Consider the following 20614-nt stretch of genomic DNA (forward strand, 5'->3'; position numbering starts at 1 on the left):
GAAGGGTCCTTAACAGGGGGCTGCTACCTCGCATCGGGCCTGTGATCTGTGTCACACACACCACTAACCCCACAGTAGAAAGAAGTTCATACCCAAACATGTTTGAGAAATTGTGTGTTACAGTCCCAGTTTGCTGGCTCCCTTTCAGCTTAACAAATTAAAGAACCTCCCAAAGCACTACAGCTGAGAATCCTACTGTAATGGTGGTTAATCCTGTGTTTTTCAAATTTATTTGACCACATAATTCTTTTTTTGAGCAATCGCTATCAACATTCTTGTGACGAGTTAAAGTGGAAAAAAAACCCTCAAAAACATATTTAACATGAATATCTAAAAATGACTGACCTTCAAAATAAGTCCTAACCCCCAGTACCTTAGAATGTGACCCTATTTGGTAATAATGTATTGTAGATGTAATCAGTTAGGATGAGGTCATACTGGAGTAGGTGGGCCCTTAATCCAATATGACTAGTGTCCTTAGGAGAAGAGGAGTGAGACACACAGAGAGAAACAGAGGCATAGATGGGAGGAATACCTCTACATGCCAAGGAATGCCAAGGATTGCCGGCAAATACCAGAAGCTAGAAGAGGCAGGCCGGGATTCTCCTCTAAAGCAGCCATAGCGAACATGGCCCTGCCAGTTGATTTCAGACTTCTAGCCTTCAGAACTGTGAGACAATACATTTCTATTGTTTTAAGTCACCCTGTTTGTGGTGTTTTGTTATAGCAGCCCTAGGAAACTAATACACGTCTGAAAAACTTGTATTCTACAGAATAAACTTTGAGAATGTTAACCTGGCCATGTGAAAATGGGCAGGTTATTTCATCATCTGTGCCTCAGTTTTCTCATCTGTAAAATGGGAAAAAATAACATTTATTCAATGGGGTCATTCTTAGGTAAGTATTCTTAAATAAGAATACTTGTAAATGTTTAGAAAAGTGTCTAGAACATAATGTGTCTATAAACATTAGTAATGCCTCATTTTCAAGGAGGCTCCATTTCCTTACGGCTAGTCCTTTTCAATGATAAGTTCAACTGAGATTATAGAAGTAACATAGGACTAGGTTTTTGACTAGTTTCCTTCTCCCATTACATCAGTCAGCATTCTTCGGCTGCAGTCACGAAGAAACGAACTCTGGCTTATATAGGCAAATAGGAATTTACTAGATGAATGTGGGGTGGCTCATGGACTTGAAGGAAAAAATAAAGACTCAGGTCTTTGAAAGGATGGAAAACAGCACAGCTGTGGGATTCTACAAAGCAAGAAGTAATGGACGGTCTCTTTGAGACACCAAGTTGAAAGAAGTCCGGTGGTTTTCAGGCTCTACAAGAGTTTCCAGTGACCGGGCCTTTGGTTGGCCTAGTTTGGCTTAGGGCTCACCCCTCAGTCATCTGATGGGGGGAGCGCATGAACGAACAGCCCCGTCCAGTCGGGGAGGGGCTCATCCCCCCAGGGTAAAATCAAGGCACTCTTAACAGTAGAAGAGGGAAGGGCCCCTAGGCAGGCAAAAACAACAGATGTCTACAGAAGGCGTGTCAGGAGCCAGAAAGTCAAGGGCAGGGAGAAGATCTGTTCCTGGGGTTTTCTAAGAGCCTCCTGATTCGCTCTCTTCCTTCCTTCCAGCTGTGGATCTAACCCCTAGTCATTGCCCCTCTATTTTTCACTTTTCATCTTATCCTAATCGATTCCTTAGAATTATAGATGACTTGCCATCAGTTTCTCATTGCACCAAAATCAGTAAGAAATTAGAAAGTTTTGGGGGATAGGAGTGGAAGAATCAACATTTGATGGCATCTGAGCAACATAGAAACAAAGAAAAGGAGGACGGTCAGGTCCGCATTGACACAAGTATTTTGCTGCATTGGTGTTTGTACAGGCAATGGAAACTGTTCACAGATTTACCAAGTCTAATTTCATGGCTAAATGTATCTCTTTTTGTTTAATTAACCTAGTGACTTCTAATTTATAATGTTCTCTCCTTTTCTCCTAATATGACCAGAAGTCTTAACGAATCCTTACTCTGAAATATCATATCTCTTAGATGCCTACAGTGTAAAAGCACCCCCTGCATCCTGAATAATTCTTTTCAAGAAATATGTATTGAATACTTACTATGTGCCAGGCCCTGGACTAGGTAAAAATCTCTTGCCACCAATGAGCTTCCCAAATGTGTTAATCAGGTGAGCATTACCATGGCTGGATTAGATGCTGCCACCCCTGCCTCCCCGGTCAGGGGTCCAAATGCCTGCTTAGCGACCCCTAGTGGTCACTAGAGGGAATTGTCTGAATCAATGACATATTAGGACTTCCTTCTCTTACTGGACAGTCTGGGCAAATGCTCTTCTGCTCTGATGGATTCTATTCCCAGATCAGATAATTAGAACCTCTTCCAATATCTTTTTTATGTGTATATTTCTAGGATTACTTTTAAAACTCTCTTTCTGTCCTCCTTTTAATTCTCTCACATTGGATCAATACCTTGGAAACAATTCTTACAGTACATTTTATTGGTGTAAAGAATATTTAAGACTTTGGAATAAGCAAAAAAGATTACTGCATGTCTCCAGTGGAAAACTAGGCAACATTTACAGCACACCTTTCCAGGTTATCTGATTCTATGGAGTTTGTGCTTTCCATGTATTTGAATTGTTGTACAACTCTATAAATTGTGGATACCTGATAACAATGCAAATAATTCTTGTCTATGGACATGCAAATAAATTCTGTCTGGTGGAGGTTCAACCCCACCCTACTCCCTGTGGAAAAAGCCAGTTTTTTGTCCATTTGTAAATTGATTTTACCGTTCCTTTACTCCATATCAATTTGTGTTTGACTTCTCCTTTGAACCAGTCGTGACAGCTGGCTGGCTCCCACTTTAATTCATGAGCTAAATAAAATTTTCCTTTTATCGTATGTGAGTGATGATTTTATTTTGAAACGTTTTAAATGTTTTTAATTTAAAATTTTAAAAACTTATTCTTCAGCATTGGTGACTCCAAAAAAGGCTTACATCTAGCTGAGAAATATCGGAATACTGTTAGTACTCAACCTAAATGAAGGTGTCAGAACCAGAGAAAAGTCTGAGGTGTACCTATGTGCAAGCTTACAATTAGTCTGCACAGTTCTGTGGAAGCTGCTGGAAGACACCAGACTTCCGGACCTTACAATGTGACAAAGGACTTTGTTACTCACAACACAGTAGGCAGGATAGGCTTCATGTTTGTGTCGTTCCTCTTGTCCCCAGTTGCTGTGAGAAAAGACGGAGCAGCCTAAGGGATGCTGCACATACAGGAGCTTACTGAGCCCAAATCTTTGACCATGGGCTGCAAGCAAACCTGCCCAAACTTTGCCTCAGAAGGAGACATTATCCTCATTACACTGGACAGTAAACAAATCTGCCCTTGCACTGCAGAGAGATCCTATCTCCATCTCCCAAGGTTATTGTTCACTGTACAAATATCCTTGAAAAGATAGTGTCTCTCCTTGTCAATTGTGAAGAAGCACAAGAGGTCCATGGAGAATTATCTCCCAATGAAAGAAAAGCCTTAAGTTGTTGATTTCTTTAAACCCATTAGAGAATATCTAGTTGCTGCCCAATGGGCCTCCAGCTCAAAATGCATAACTGAGAGCACATATTAAGCAATTCTTCCCAACAGACACAGAATTCATGTGGAAATGATAAAAGAAATATAAAAGTATATATATGCATATACCCATTTGCTTCACATATATTTCCTTGCTCTGTCAACTGAGAGCCTAGAAGCAACAACACCCTGGTAGCAGCGTTCACAGTGCTATGGACTAAGTGTTTATATGTCTCCAAAATTCTAATCCCCAATGTGATGGTATTAGGAGATGGGGCCTTTGGGAGGTAATTACTCCATGAAGGTAGAGCACTCATAAATGGGATTAGTGACCTAATAAAAAGATACAAGAGAGCTTGCTTTCTCTCTCTCTGATCTTCTGCCATGTGGGGGTAAAATGAGGAGACAGCAGTCTGCAACATGGGAGAAGGCCCTCATCATAACCCAACTACAGTGACAACCTGATCTTGGATGTCTAGCCTCCAGAACTGTGAGAAATAAATCTCTGTTGTTTATCAGACACTCAGTCTGCAGTAGTTTGTCACAGCAACCTAAACTGATCAAGACACTAGTGCCCAGATCTTGATACACTATCTCCAATGAAAGGAACTAGGGGTCCTTGGAGAAACAGATGATTCTAGGACCGGGACAGGAAATATACAAGATGAGCCTGGAGCATCTTGTAGTGTCAGAAAGCAAGGAAGTGCTAAAAGTTTTTTAAATAAATAAATAAAACCACAATGATGGGTTACGTCAAAGGGACACAGGAGCCAACGGAAAGAGATCCCAATGGCCAAAGCTGGAACAATTCAAACAACAAAATAGATAAAGCACTATTGGACTATAGCCCAAAGAATAAAATAGATAAATAAATGATTGAACAGGTAAATAAATGAGGGAGAAAAGGCAGATCTATCCCAAGAATTCCAACTAATTTGTGTAAATACTCCACCCTCAAGAAGATGGAGCCTAAATTCCCACTCCTTAATCATGGGCCGCTTATAATAACTTCCTTCCAAAGAGTACAGCATGGAAAGAGGAAAAAAAGAGTAAGTTTATGGTGGAGAAAACTGACAGACACAGCCTCAGCCTGGTGATCAAGGTCAACATCAATGGTGATAAGTCAGGTTGAAAGTATGCACTCTTGATATCTGATCATGTGGCAAGCCTCAATTGAGGAACATTCTGCAAAATACTTGACCAGCATTCCTCAAAACTGTCAAGGTCATCAAAAAACAAGGAAGTTCTGAGAAATTACCACAGCTAAGAGGAGCTTATGGAGACATGAGGACTAAATGTAACATGGGATGGGATCCAGGACAGAGAAAGGACATTAAGGGAAAACCAAGTAAATCTAAACAAAGTATCGACTTTAGTTAATAATAATGTATCAATATCAGTTAATGAATAGTGACAAATATGCCATATTAATGTAAATGTTAATAATAGAGGAAACTGGATAGAGGGCATTTAGGAACTCTCTGTACTATCTAAATTTTTCTGTAAATCTATAACTATTCTAAAATGTATTCAATACTGTGATAAAAAGAAAGCATTTCCGATTTATCTTCACCTTCTTAATTTTTATCCCATTCAGATGGAGATTCTGACGGAAAAATTTCCGTATTGTTAGGTTTACATCCTATTTGTTCAGAAAGGCTTTAAATTCATTCAGGACTGTTTTGCAGTGGAAACTTCATTTTGTCAGTTCTTCCTCTCCCTGTAAAGATCATGGAGGTAGAGAACACTGCTTTTTAAAAGAGTGTACCTTTGTGATCTCAAGATTTTAATGCAGTGTGTAAGTCTCTAATTGTCTAAAGATGGAAAGCACTCAAATTTCAGATTTTTAGAGATATTATTAAATAAAGGTCTTACACCAACAATGACAACCAAAAACTAAGAGGATAGGTCCCCAGAAGAATCCCACTAATACAGCCAAGCTGAGAGGACTAGCTATCGGAAGTATGGACTGCTGAAGGTCGATGCCAACCAAATCCCAGTCCTACCAGCACATTCGGAGAAGTGCAGGAAAACAAGCACCGTGGAACAGCGCTGCTGGGCACTTTCTGTCAGCTCACTCCTTGTACAGAGAGTGGATCTGAAGGAGGAGAAGGGGCAATGCTACTGCTGCCTGTAGATAGGGGCAATTGTTGGATGAAAGGGTGGGCGAGCGGGAGCTGCAGGCTCATAGAACACGCGCACAGTTTGCCACAGCGGCGATCGGAGGCTGAGATTCAAGGTGTCTGACAAGACCTCCAGCGTTGCTGCCCTGGGGAAGGGATGCCTTTTTCTTGTATGCAATAGTACCCTCCTCCAATTAAGCACCGTGATCCTGAGGTTGCTCGGCCCAGAGGGGGTGCCTTTTGCCATGAACAATAGACCCTTCACAGGCTAGCTGCAGCCCAAAGGAGTTCCCCAACAACTACCAAGCGGCAACTCAAACAGAACCTTGCAGAAGCTCCTCGCTTCCATTTCCTTGCCGCTATCCCAAGCAAGTAGGCTTCTGGTCTTTTAAAACAAAACACTAGTAAATCTAACATTTTTTCTACTTCCTTGAAATGGGCTTGAAAGATATGAACAGGGATAGAGCTCATTTCAACTCTGACACTGAAAGATATAGAGCTCTCTCTTAAAGAACAACGAGCAAACAAAAAAATCAGCACATTTGAAAAGATTTGATAGTGCCAACTGTAACATGTTCCTGAAGGAGCTAGACCCAGTAGGGTACAATCACAAAGTACCTATTCTTTTTCTCAAAGCTCCACTCTGACAATCAGTTAGTTCCTTCTCGGCCCCTTGGGTGAAATCTTGGGCAGTTTCCACGTATTTCCCAAGAACTCTTAGCTTTTAAAACAAACAACCCAAATCAGCCTATTGTATTAACTTGATTAATAAATCGTATTAACTATAGTCCAGTCTAATATTAAATACTCCAAACATTTTTGTTTAACTTACAGAGTTTCCCCAGCCCCAATTTGAACCCTGGAGTGAAGAGGGAAGTTTCTGCTCAGCTTCTTCGCCCTATCCTTCTCCAATCTTATTTGCTAGGTCAGGTTTTTCTGGACTCTCCGGGATCTAAGGGGGACGTAGATATGGCGAAAGATACATCATCAGGCCTGACCCTGGGTCAAACATCTCGGACATCTGCCTTAGCTCCTGGCCTTAGGGGGAGGGGAGAGACTGTTAGGCACTGTGCCTTAATTCCTCAGTTTTGTACATCATTAAAACTATTTGAAAAACTCTGCTTTTCATGATAACCTAAAGGGCATGAAAGATGCCCTACGGTGCAGATTCCTTTCCAGTGGACTCACTCACATGAGCAGCCCTGCTCACTCATTCAGTTGCGTTGAGCCCATTTGTGTCAGCCCTGGACTGGGTCCTGCCTGACGGGCACAGCTACCAGCTGGCGCTGGCGCTCGGCAGATGCACTGTGCCTGGCTCCTTCTCTCCCAAGATGTACATCCTGGTTCCGCCATTGCTGATGATGGCAACAATCCCCTCCATGTGGACAAGGTCTCCCTCCTGGATGTTCCCTGACATTACCCCGCAGCCTCTGGAGTTTCACCAGATACGCTGTCCTTAAAGGGTCCCTTCATCCTTCCTGTTGGTCTCTGTGGAAAGGATCCTTCTTAAGCTACCCCAGGCAGGCTTCCCCTCAAGGGGTCTGCATCTGGCCCCAGAATCCAAGCTCTTGGGCCTCCAGGCAGAGAGACTGCAGCTTTGCTCCAGTGCGTTTCTTTCATCTCTGCCTCCTAGTGAGAAGTACTCCGCCCAAGGGCTCCCTTCTTTAAACACTTCCAGTTTGGAGCACTCTGAAAGTACCCCTGAATCCTCTCCACTTGGTCCAAGGGGAAGGGAGCATGTCCTCCCTTTCCAAATGGGGGATGGGGAAGTGGGATGGGAGTACAGCACACGGACGGCTCTCCGAGGAAATCTCCCCAACCTTTCCAATCTCAATACTCAGGCAGGAGCCGGGCGATCACTGATGGGAGTAGAGCTTGTCTGCCTCTTTTACAAGCGCTCTGTCAATAGTCTAGCGCAGGGGTCAGCAGACTACAGCCTGTAGGCCATAGCCCCCTCACTGCTTGCTTTTTGTAGGGCCTATCAGCTGAGAACGGTTTCTCCATTTTTAAATGGTTAAAAAAAAAAAGGAAGATTTTGTGACACATGAAAATTTTATGAAATTCACATTTCAGGGTCATAAATAGGTTTTACTGGAACGGAGCCACTTATTCATCCCTGTCTTGTTTACGGCCACTTTTACATTAAAAGGTAGAGTTTGGCAGTTGTGACAGAGAGCATGTGACCCACAAAACCTAAAATATTTACTCTATTGCCTCTGACAGATAATGTATGCTGGGCTTCCCTGGTGGCGCAGTGGTTGAGAGTCCGCCTGCCGATGCAGGGGGCACGGGTTCGTGCCCTGTCCGGAAAGATCCCACATGCCGCGGAGCGGCTGGGCCCGTGAGCCATGGCCGCTGAGCCTGCGCGTCCGGAGCCTGTGCTCCGCAACGGGAGAGGCCGCAGCAGTGAGAGGCTCGCATACCACCAAAAAATAAATAAATAAATAAAGCAAATAAAACAGAGGCTTAAACAAGATACATTTGTTCCTCTCTCATACGACAAGCTGAACCTAAACAATCCAGTGTCTCAATACAGCTCTGGGGGGTTGGGATCCAGACCCCCTTTGATCTGGTTGTTCTACGTCCTTGACACATGATTTCCATCCCATGGCCTGACATGCCTGCTCCAGCTCTCACCATAAGGTGACTGTTTTTGAAGGCTGCCCATAACACAGACCCTGAAATCTCCTTTCACACAGATGGTGTATTCAAGCACCACCCACGCGCTCTCACATTAATTTTTGTTTCCAAAAACAAGAGTAGGTAGGAGGCAGGATGTGGTCCAGAACAAGGAGAAAGGGGCCTTGTGAGATACAAGTGTCCTACAGACTCAAGGGTCCCATTAGAGACTGACCAGCGCATAAATGCCATATCCCACTGTGATGCATGGGCAAGTTTAGGACGGAGGAAGGGAGTTTTCTAAATAAGCAAGGTCAGAAAACTGGGCGGGGCTTAAAGGAGCTCAGGAGGCCTGAACACAAAGCCTTGTGACTCCTGCAGTTCCTAGCAAGGTCTTCCCAAGCCCTTCTGAGCTTAGCCAACCCTGCTGAGAGCTCCTCCATTTGGGAAAGGTCCTCAAAGTGGGAGATGCTGGGAAACTGTGAGAACACAGACTTTGGAGACAGATTCACTTTCAGATTCCAGCTATACCTCTCACCTTGGGCAAATGGCCTGACCTCTCTGAGGCTCCATTTCCTCATCTGTAAAATGCAGATAGCAACGGCACCCACCTCTAGGACTATTGTGAAGATGACAGGAGATGTTGGGTGATGCCTGCAAAGAAGGCCATATGGACGAGTGGCGAAGATTATGGCACAAGACCCAGCTGTCTGGGTTCTAATCCCAGCTCGACTATTCCCTAGCCATGTGGTCTAAGACTCTGTTTCCTTGTTTTTAACACTAGGGAAATAATAGTCCCTGCCTCAGTTAGAAGATGCCAACTATTATATATAGAGTGGACGAACAACAAGGTCCTGCTATATAGCACAGGGAACTATAGTCAATATCCTGTGATAAACCATAATGGAAAAGAATATGAAAAAGAATGTATATGTATGTATAAATGGACCGCTTTGCTGTACAGCAGAAATTAACACAACATTGGAAATCAACTATACTTCAATAAAATAAATTCCTAAAAAATAAATAAATAAATAAAATAATAGTCTCCACCTCAAACTCGCTACGGGAAGTAAATGAGGTAATGTATGAACAGCTCTTAGGTGAGTATCTGGTATGTATTGAATAGTAAGTGCTTAGTAAATACTAGGGTTTTGTTTTTTTTTTAAGTGAAAGCATAAATGGTAGCCTGGAAAAATATTTGAAATAAGTATGAAATACAAAAAATTACTCTTCATAATACAAGAAGGACTCCTACCAATCTAGTAGGAAAAAACCCAAGAGAAAAAAAGGGTCAAAAGATATGAAAAAGCATTTCACAAAATAAGTATAAATGACCAATAAAGATGAAAAAATTCCCACTTCAGTAGTAATTTTTAAAATGCAACCTAAGAGACAGCAAGGTTTTACTGTATAGCACAGGGAACTATATGCAATATCTTTTGAAACTATAATTGAAAAGAATCAGAAAAATAAAAGAAGAATATAGATATATACATATATATGTATAACTGAATCACTTTGCTGTACACCTGAAACTAACACGATACTGTAAATGAACTACACTTCAATTAAAAAATAAAATGCAACTTCAAGCAATTAGGATGTACCATTTTTTGCCCATCAGACTTAAATTTCTTTTTATAATGGTGAGAGCATGAGTGTATTTCCATATACTGTTAGTGAAAATATAAATTAGTAAAAATCTCTTTGGGGAACAATGTGGTTGGTACCTCTCAAAATTTAAATGCGCAAAAGTCACCATTGACAATATGTGAATGAATGAATGAGTGTAGCTATGTGTCAGTAAAATTTTCTGTGTGAACTCTGAAATTGAGTTTCATACCATGTTCGTGTATCACTAAATATTAATCTTCTTTTGATTTTTCTATTTAAAATGTCTTAGCTTGCAGGCCATTTAAAAGCAGGTGGCAAGCTCAGTTTAGCCCATGTGCCTGCCATTTTGTCCTCTCCTAATCTGAGGGAGGGAACGCCTGCTTTTTGCAGGTTAGGGGAACAGACTACAGTATGATCCTTTGTCCTTAACTCTGGACAGCAACAGAAAACCCCTCAACTAAATTTCGAACAGTTTTCTCAGCACTCTGTCATATGCATACACTATAATAAATACAACAAATTTCTTTTTTATAGTTTTGGGGAACAGGCGACATCCCTTAGAGGTCATCCCAATTCTAATATATTTGTAAATATACTCACAGATTTTTTTGGATTATCAAAATAGTACAAACCAGTAAACATTTTAAACAGTACAGAAAGGAATGAAATAAATATGGAAATGAAAGAGGGTGAATTGATATTTTAAGTGTTTTCCATTAAAAGCAGTGATTTTATATTTCAACAGGGTCTTTTTCATCACATCAGAGCAGGTAAATGCCAAAGTCTCAGAACTGCCTTCTTCTAGGTGCACTGCTCAGGAAAGTGGAAGGAAACACACAAAACTGTTAACCTTGGGAATTCCCAGGCAGTCCAGTGGTTAGGACCCTGTGCTTTCACTGCAAAAAACTAAAAACTAAAAAACCAACCAAACAAACAAAAAAAAAACTGTTAACACAACCCCAAATGTTTTAGGAAGTCAGGGAAGTCAGAAGGCTTTCACCTTCCACTTTAATCACTTATGATTTGAACTTGTTACAGTGTGCATGTATTCTTGCAGTAATTACATATAAATGAAGAAAGCATTTATTTTAATGATTTACTCAGAGTTGTCAAGAGCGTGGTAGGAGTGTAAATCAGTCCCACCATTGCAGAGGGCGACTAGATCGTGTATAGCAAAAGCCTTAAAAAAATACAACTCCTTTGACTCAGCAATCAGGAATTTTCCCCCTTAAGGAAATAATTATAGTTGTGAGGGGGAAATATAGCCATGAGGATGTTCTGTGCAGTGTGGTTTATAATATGGCCCTCCATATCCACAGGTTCCAAATCCAAGGATTCAACCAACCGCAGATAGAAAATACTCAGAAAAAAAAATTCCAGAAAGTTCCAAAAAGTAAAACTTGAATTTTCTAAGCACCAGCAACTATTTACATAACATTTACTTTGTATTAGGCATTATAAGTAATCTAGAGATGATTCAAAGTATACATGAAGGGTTTCCCTGGTGGTGTAGTGGTTAAGAATCCGCCTGCCAATGCAGGGGACACCGGTTCGAGCCCTGGTCCGGGAAGATCCCACATGCCGTGGGGCAACCAAGCCTGTGCGCCACAACTACTGAGCCTTCGCTCTAGAGCCCGTGAGGCACAACTGCTGAGCCCGTGTGCCACAACTGCTGAAGCCCGCGCGCCTAGAGCCCGTGCTCCACAGCAAGAGAAGCCACCCTAATGAGAGGCCTGCGCACCGCAATGAAGAGTAGCCCCTGCTCACTGCAACTAAAAAGAAAGCCCGTGAGCAGCAACGAAGACTCAACGCAGCCAAAAATAAATAAATAAATGTATTAAAAAAAATAAAGTATAGAGGAAGATGTGCATAGGTTATGTGCAAATACTATGCCATTGTATATAAGGGATTTGAGTGTCTGCCAATTTTTGGTAACTGAGAGGGGTCCCTGGAACCAATTCCCCACGGGTACCAAGGGACCACTGTAATGAGAAGTTAGGGGGAAATCTAAATGTGCAAGAATAAAATGTTGGTTAAATGAATTACAAAGCATGTATAGACTGAAATAAAGGCATTCAATAGAAATAAGTGGGAAAAAAAACAGGACGTGAACCAGTTCAAAACTTTATGTGCTAATTTTTGCAGAACAAATTTGGAATTTTTTTTAAAGGGAACTTTATTTTAATTTTTTTTTTATTTATTTTTGTTGCGTTGGGTCTTCGTTGTTGTGCGGGCTTTCTTTAGTTGCAGCGAGCAGGGCTCGCTGTGGTGCATGAACTTCTCATTGTGGTGGCTCCCCTTGTTGCAGAGCATGGGTTCTAGGCATGTGGGCTCAGTAGTTGTGCGCACAGGCTTAGTTGCTCCCCGGTATGTGGGATCTTCCCAGACCAGGGCTTGAACCCATGCCCTCTGAATTGGCAAGAGGATTCTTAACCACTGCGCCACCAGGGAAGCCCCAAACTTGGAATTTTTATTAGGCTGAAAAGTTGTTGAGTTCTGTGATGATCTATGTGCTGTGGAATCAACTGTCGATTTTTTAATAAGAGCATGTTTAATAATGGTCTATAAAAATTTTAATAGTAACAGGTATAGATTGCTGGAGATTTGGGGGTATAGCTTTGGTGTCCAATGAACAGATAAATATGCCCTCTGGTTTGGAGTTGCTTCAGCTACACTGAAGGCTCCAGAAGACTAAGCACAGCTTGTCAGGGACTGGCAGTGGCACCCTCTGCAAGTGGCTATGCAAGTGGGGGACGTGCTCTCAGTGCAGACATCAGCACCTTTGGCATTACGAATCCTCAGCCTGGATGCAGCAGACCTAGGGAGGCATGGCCTGCTGCGGTGGCAGCCTGAGCTGCAGGAGAGAATGCTAAGAAGGGCCAACGGGGGAAACACACGGTAACTGATAGAGCTGTCCATGAGTCCCCATGAATCATTTTCTGCAGAATTTCCAAAACACACAGGGGACCAGAGAAGGGAGCCAGAGCTCCCATCACAGAAGGTATGTGCAGAGCTTGAGAAATACCATGTACAACTGTTGTTGTATAGCTAGATTTTCCCCAGACTTGCAGGGCTGGGGATACACAAGTTCTATATCTACATCACAGTCACTTGATACCAAGTGTATCTTCAATCTTCAACTTGCTCAGACAAGTTCTTTCCTAAAATGGGCTTCTGAAGATATAGCTGCTTGGAGTTCCAGTTGTCACCTATCCTTCTTACATTTCCTGCCCATGTCTAGATGAGCTAAGTGGCATTAAGTATAGCTGAGGTCACGGAAGAGATTTTTAAATAAGCTATTTTAAAAGTTACTGACATCATCAACTCAGAGCTGTTATTCCCGGGTCAGCACAACGTCCTCTCTGCAGCAGCGGCAGTGGTTGCTGATTACTGCCTGGTTGTGCAGGACCACAGTGGGTACCAGATCTGAGTGGGTGCCAGGAGCGCTGTGAGATCTCCCACCCGCTAGCAGCTAACCTCCCATGAAAGATGGAGGAAATTGTTTCCCAAAAGAATTAAACCAAGTGAAATATCAGATCCTGATTTGGTTCTGTAAATATTTGACAAATTAGAAATAATAAATATACATTTCGTTCCGATTCAAACTGACTTCCCATTTCTTTCAAAAGACACCGTAGGGCTTCCCTGGTGGCGCAGTGGTTGAGAGTCCACCTGCCGATGAAGGGGACGCGGGTTCGTGCCCCGGTCCGGGAAGATCCCACATGCCGCGGAGTGGCTGGGCCCGTGAGCCATGGCCACTGAGCCTGCGCGTCCGGAGCCTGTGCTCCGCAACGGGAGAGGCCACAACAGTGAGAGGCCCGCGTACCGCCAAAAAAAAGACACCTTAGTCTCATTTATAGGGGAAAAAAGTTAAAATTGGGGTTTATTTAAATATTTAGCAAATAACTCTGGGAAGGGAAACTGGACCAAATAACATCTAAATTCCTTTCTGACACCTAGATTCTATGATGCTATGAAATGAACAGGATTCACTCACATTTGCTTTGTTTGTTTGTTTTTTGACAGTTTGACCTTTTTCAAGCCCCTGGTTTCTAGGATGTTAAGGACAATAGCAAAAGAGAAATAATTCAGCTCCTCCTGGGAAGGACAGATGTCAATGCATCTAAGACTTACGTTAATCTTCCAAATGCTATAAACCATTTTTAAAATGGCATACTTCTTAACACTTTGATCAACACGAATCAATAATAATAATAAGCTAAGATTTATTGAACGCTTACTATGTTTTGGCATTGTGCTAACCCTTCATTTATTTTAACCTCATCTAATCCTCCCAATCTAACGAGGCAACTGGTTATTATACCTGGCTTGCGGGTGAGGCAGTGAGCACAGAAAAGTTATGTGACTTGCCTAAGGACCTAGAGATTATCATATTAAGTGAAGTCAGTCAGACAGAGGAAGACAAATATAATATGATATCACTTATATGTGGAATCTAAAAAATGATACAAATGAATTTATTTACAAAACAGACTCAGACACAGAAAACAAACTTATAGTTACCAAAGGGGAAAGGAGGAAGAGTTATAAATTAGGAATTCAGGATTAACAGATACACAGTATTATATATAAAATAGATAAATCACAAGGACCTAATGTATAGCACAGGGAACCATATTCAATATCCAGTAATAACCTATAATGGAAAAAAATCTATATGTATGTATAACTGAATCACTTTGCTGTACACCTGAAACATTGTAAATCAACTATTGTTCAATTAAAAAATTATTTAAAGGACAAACATTATTCATAAAAGTAAATGAGAACACTCAGATAATAAATAAATAAACAAATAAATAAATAAATGGCTTGCCCAAGGCAGCTCAGCTCATAAGGACAATTGGATGGGATTTGATCCAGATCTGTCTCGTTCCAGAGCCTACAAGCTCCACACAATACCTGGCATACCATCCCTCAGGCGCTTGGCAGCCAAGAGAAATCCATCATTAAATTCACATCAACCCCACCCCAAAAAGAGTCACCATTTCAAAAGAAGAAACAAAGCTTCATTGACTCTTCATTTTTTAAAAAAAAACGCTTACTGTGTTTTCTATACAGAAGTCACTGAATAAAATATCTCTACGATAAATGCAATCTTGGATTCTGTATAGCAATTTCTTAAAATCTCTCAACAAATCTGAGGTAAGGAAATAAATGCTCACCTTCAAAGGGCTCACCTTCTTAGGGCTTCCCTGGTGGCGCAGTGGTTGAGAGTCCGCCTGCTGATGCAGGGGACACGGGTTCGTGCCCCAGTCCGGGAAGATCCCACATGCCGCGGAGGGGCCCATGAGCCATGGCCGCAGAGCCTGCGCGTCCGGAGCCTGTGCTCCACAACGGGAGAGGCCACAACAGTGAGAGGCCCGCATACCGCAAAAAAAAAAACAAACAAAAACCAATAGGAGTTATATATAAAACTCTCTGTCTTAATGCAGAAATAAAACTTGAACACACACACACCTATATAAAATCTCAGAAGAATATCCTTTAAACAGTCTTCCATGTAAATCATCTTTCATCAAAGTGCTTAAGATAAAAGTTTAGCAGTAAAAATTTGAGGTTATAATCTTTGGCAAAGGCCTAAAGCGTGCATATTCTAGGTGGCCAATTAAGAGCAGATGTATATGCTCTGAAATTATATCAAGTTGTTATTCAATACATCAAAGTGATGATAGACATATAGAAAAAGCAGATATATATATTCTACAGATATATATATATTCTACATTTCACACCTTATGTCAAAATAAATTCCAGAGATGGATCAAAATATAAATAGTAAAAATGATATCTGGAAATTCCTCTCAGAAAACATGAGATAAAATTATTTTTATAATCCCACAGTGGTGATGCCATAAGAGGTTGATAGATTAAATTACATAAAAGTTAAAAAAAAAACTATGTATGAAAAAAGCAAAATATGTGTCAAATCGAAAAAAATATTTTATTACATATCCCAGGCAAAAGAATTATTTCCTTGATGTACTAAACATTCATACAAAGAAATAAGGTAAAGACAATAGAAAATGGTTAGAGAACATGAACAGGTCATGGGAAAGGAAGTTCAAATGATTCTTAAACTTATGAAAAATGTGTGAACCCGAAAAAAGATGAGATGCAATTCTTTACATATCAGATGGCTCAGAGTCAAAAGTTAGATGGCATCCTGTGTTGCTGAAGATGTAGGGAAATAGGCACGTGGCTGGTAGGAGTATAAAGGAGAGCAAACTCTACAGAAGGAAATTTGGCTAAATCAAAATTCCAAAAAGCTCATATTCTTTGACCCGGCAAATCTGCTTCTGAGCAAAAATCCTATGGATATAGTTACCGGTGTGCGAATAACAAGTATACAAGGACTCCCCTCCTCAAAGTATAAAGTAGCACCTTGCATCATCCTCTATTTCTTTCTCCTTCTTGGTCATCATAGCATCTACCGATACACAATTTGTTTTGTCTGTCTCCCCCTCGAGTGCATGTGTGTAAGTGAAGGGTGAGTAGCAGACTTGCTTGGGGAGCTGATCCCGGGTTTGCTTCCTCACAGCTCTACTTCCTTGCATAAATGTGGACCATTACATACTACATTTTTGTTATCTGTCTTGTTTACTGAGAGACCAGCAATTGGGCACTCGAGCCTTGGGCTGACATAACTGGAATCGTATAAAGAGACAGGAGGGGAACTAGGGCAGAAAAGTCTCTTTTTCAAGATGAATCACACATACCCTGACCTTGTTCATGGAAACTATGTTTGGACTCCCTACTGGATCACTGATGAGCCCAAAGAAGTTTGTGTGCTGCTTTCCATGACCTGTTTCCATCAACAGAGTAACCTTACTGCTAGACTCAGTCCCATTGAGTCCTGCCAATTGGATTGCCAGGAGCTACTCTTGGTGGCAAGACAAACATCAAAAGGCAGGCTGCATGCCCAGCATCTAGAACAGGACCTGGCACATACTAAGAACTCTATAAATAATATTTAAATGATAAATGAATGGATGAATGAGTACGTTGCTAAGTGGAAAAGAGCAGGGTACACAACTATGACACTGCATATTATCCTTTGTGTAAAAAGATTAATATTGCTTCCATCTTCACAGGCTAACTCCAGTCAAATGCACAAATAATTCACACCTTACAGATGAATATACCACTTCTGCATTTGGTGGTTGCAGGGTTTTTTTATGCCAGGACAGAGATTCTTCTTGGAAAACAGTTGGTGGTCCACTCTACCATATATATAAATATGTGAATGATTAATCAAGGTTGTATATCATAGGCAATAGTGATTTTGAACTAGAAGAGTACAAAAGCAGACATTATTAGGATAGCTCTATTATCTGCTTCCCGAAGTATAGTGTTCTAGATGCTCTTAGGGACATGAACATGCCACAGTAAGAAAAAAAAGGCCCTGAACAAAGCTGGGAGTGGGATGCAGTAGATAGGCGGATGTTAAACAACACAGAATCATAGTGATCCCACTAAGACAGAAGATTGAAAAGTAATACACCAAAAGTAATTAATCATCTTGGTCTTCCCTATGAAGTTGTTGAATACCAATCAATAATTTTGAGCGGAGGGATGCTGATAAAAAATAACGGCTTTTAAGGTGTTTGTATTAAGCTTTCTGATCATAGTTAGATAACAGCTAAAAGTACATATATTGAAGCAGAGAAAGACATATTTTTTTCTATTTCCTATATAACAAATGGACAGATGAGGAGAAGCTTACAGCTGATCCAAAAATTGTTAAAATTCATTGAGAAATAAACTTAAAAGATAGGGTTACAGCATTGCCTATCTTTATATCACTCAGAATGATGAGATTTAATAGAAGACGGTTCCTGCTAACCGGTTATCATAGGGTGGGCTCTGTATCAGGGCTCTAATTCAGACAATACTTATCTACACAAGTTTTTTTTTTTTATAGACTTTGGCCCATTAATTGCTTATTTTCACCAAATCAAAGGTAATGTACAACAAAGGAGCTGCAACTGTTACAAGGTCTTTCCACTCTGGTTGCTAGCAATGCAAACCATTCCCAGCCTTGTGTGAGTTCCAGGAATTATTCAACCTAGTGCTTTCTGGTGGTTCTTTCCTCATCTCATGGAATTTCACTCCACACGATCAGTTAGCCAAAGATTCTCAGTGACTGCCCTGCAGATATCCTCATTCTCTCTCTCTCTCCCCACCACCAGTCCCCCTGCCAATCCCCCCCTCACTGATATTCTGCCCTGCAAATTCTAGCCAGTCTCCAATAATTCTGATCTCTGCTCCTCAATCCAGTGTGTCCACTAGGCTCTGTTTCCATCCTCCTTCCTGCACCACAGCCTGGAAGTGGCCACAGACGGCAAGCTGGGACTCCACCATAGGGCTCCCCTTGTGTATTTCACAGTCCTATGCTGCCTGCCATCCACTGTCTAGCAATAGTTGTCACATATATTTTGTTTAATTTTCTAGTTTTTTGCTACAGGAAAGAAATTCTTGTTGCAGTTAAACCTTCATGAGAAGAAACACAAGTCAATAATTTTATTCTTCATAATTTCTCCAAGAGTGATGAAGGGTATCTCCAAGGTCATTGTAAATGGTATTGTGGTCCTGTTTTACACACATACACACACACACACACACACACACACACACCGATTCTTATCTTTTTTTTTTTTTTTTTTTTTTACCGATTCTTATCTTTTAGGGATTCTATTGAATTATTTATGGACTAAGTGATACAATTTCTGGGATTTGCTTCAAAAATATGGGTGAGGGTGAAATTGCAAAGAGGTAAACATTGACCAAGAAGTGATAATTACTGAGGTTGGGTGATGAGTAGTGTCTACTTTTTAATGTTTGAAATTTTCCATAATAAAAAGTTTTCTGAAACCAATTCTAAGAAACCTCTAAGTTTAAGGCCCACTACATGACTTCTACTATGTCAACTGAGTAAGAACAAATGAGCTAAGAGCAGGCCTTTAATGGTAGAAAGGGCGGAACACGAAGGCATGTGATGTAAAAAAGAAACTGAAGGAAAGTGAAACAAAAGCTAATGGCAATCTTCAACTGCTATATCTTATCAGTCCAGAAGACAGCCCCTCCTAAAAAGGGTACAAATGAACTTATCTACAAAACAGAAATAGAGTTATAGATGTAGAACACAAACTTATGGTTACCAGGGAATAAGGGTGGGGCAGAGATAAATTGGGAGATTGGGATTGACGTATACACACTACTACATATAAAATAGATAACTAATAAAGACCTACTGTATAGCACAGGGAACTCTACTCAATACTCTGTAATGGCCTATATGGGAAAAGAATCTAAAAAAGAGTGGATATATGTAAATGTATAACTGATTCACTTTGCTGTATACCTGAAACTAACACAACATTGTACATCAACTATACTCCAATAAAAATTAAAAAAAAAAATAAGAAGACAGCACCGGGACTTCCCTGGTGGCGCAGTGGATAAGAATCTGCCTGCCAATGCAGGGGACACGGGTTCAATCCCTGGTACGGGAAGGTCCCACATGCCGCGGAGCAACTAAGCCCGAGCACCACAACTACTGAGCCCACGCACCACAACTACTGAAGCCTGTGCGCCTAGAGCCCGTGCTCTGCAACAAGAGAAGCCACCGCAGTGAGAAGCCCATGCACCACAACGAAGAGTAGCCCCCACTCGTCGCAGCTAGAGAAAAGCCCACGCGCAGCAACAAAGACCCAACACAACCAAAAAAATTAAAAATATATATATTAAAAAGAAGACAGCACCAACCCAGGCTGACAATAGCTTCTCCACTTACTGTGTGACTGAGGGGTTGCAGAAGCTCTACCCAACACCATGTTGTTACTGCTGCCGTGACTGCCTGGTCCTTATTTTAGAGAGTGAGATTTCACAAATCGCAAAACCAATCTGTCCTGTCACAAACTCTGGCTAAATGGAACCTGGATCACCATGGTAACAGCAAAGGCAGGCAGTGGAGGAGGGATGCTACTTTGTCACAGAGACGAAGAAGCTGGTGAAAAGCAAAAGTCAGAGAAAGCATCCCATCCATCCCTCAGGATCCAGCCCCGAATTCTGCCTCCTCTCAAGCCCCATGGCCTCCTCCAAATAACTAGGTTTATAAAGCACCTAGTCTGTGCATCCAAGGAAGGTATAATTTTCTCCATTTAGCAGAAGGGAAATCTGAGGCTCAGCAAGACTAAGAAACTCTCTAAAGTCTGATAAGCACCAAAGCTGGGATTGAAGCCCAGACCTACCTAGTGCCAGGACCCATGTTCTCCCATCTCTGATCCTGTAGCATTTAGCATTTGAGAGTGCTCATTTAGAAATTATCTGTATTTGCTTTATACTATTTGTATAAAGCAAACACAGTGGACAACATCAAAAAGGCAGACGTAGACATAAAAAAATTTTTCAAGCATTTAAAGGTCCAGAGTGTTTTGAGAACTCCTATTTCACTTCCCTCCTCTCCCAAATTTCAACCAAATAAGATCAAAATATTAGAATATAATAATAAGGGGGAAATCTCTTTCCATCATGGAAACCTGAGAAGAGACACATAAACAAAGAGATGCATTAAGGGACCAGCCAAACAAGCTATATTCTAAGACATCGATTTAAATATCACCGGGATAGAAAAAATTATACTGTT

The 20614-nt window shown here is 41.2% G+C and overlaps 1 protein-coding gene across 1 annotated transcript in view; it reads right to left on the bottom strand.

Annotated features, from left to right (window-relative positions):
- Nucleotides 1-15233, bottom strand: part of PLEK (pleckstrin) — a 40792-nt gene extending 25559 nt beyond the window's left edge. Inside the window, exon 1 of the mRNA XM_060168660.1 lies at nt 15132-15233. The gene's annotated coding sequence lies outside the window, so the exon portion shown is untranslated. The remainder of the gene's footprint in view (nt 1-15131) is intronic.
- Nucleotides 15234-20614: the final 5381 nt, after the last annotated feature.

This window comes from Lagenorhynchus albirostris, chromosome 13 (assembly GCF_949774975.1).
Source record: "Lagenorhynchus albirostris chromosome 13, mLagAlb1.1, whole genome shotgun sequence".
Taxonomy (NCBI): domain Eukaryota; kingdom Metazoa; phylum Chordata; class Mammalia; order Artiodactyla; family Delphinidae; genus Lagenorhynchus; species Lagenorhynchus albirostris.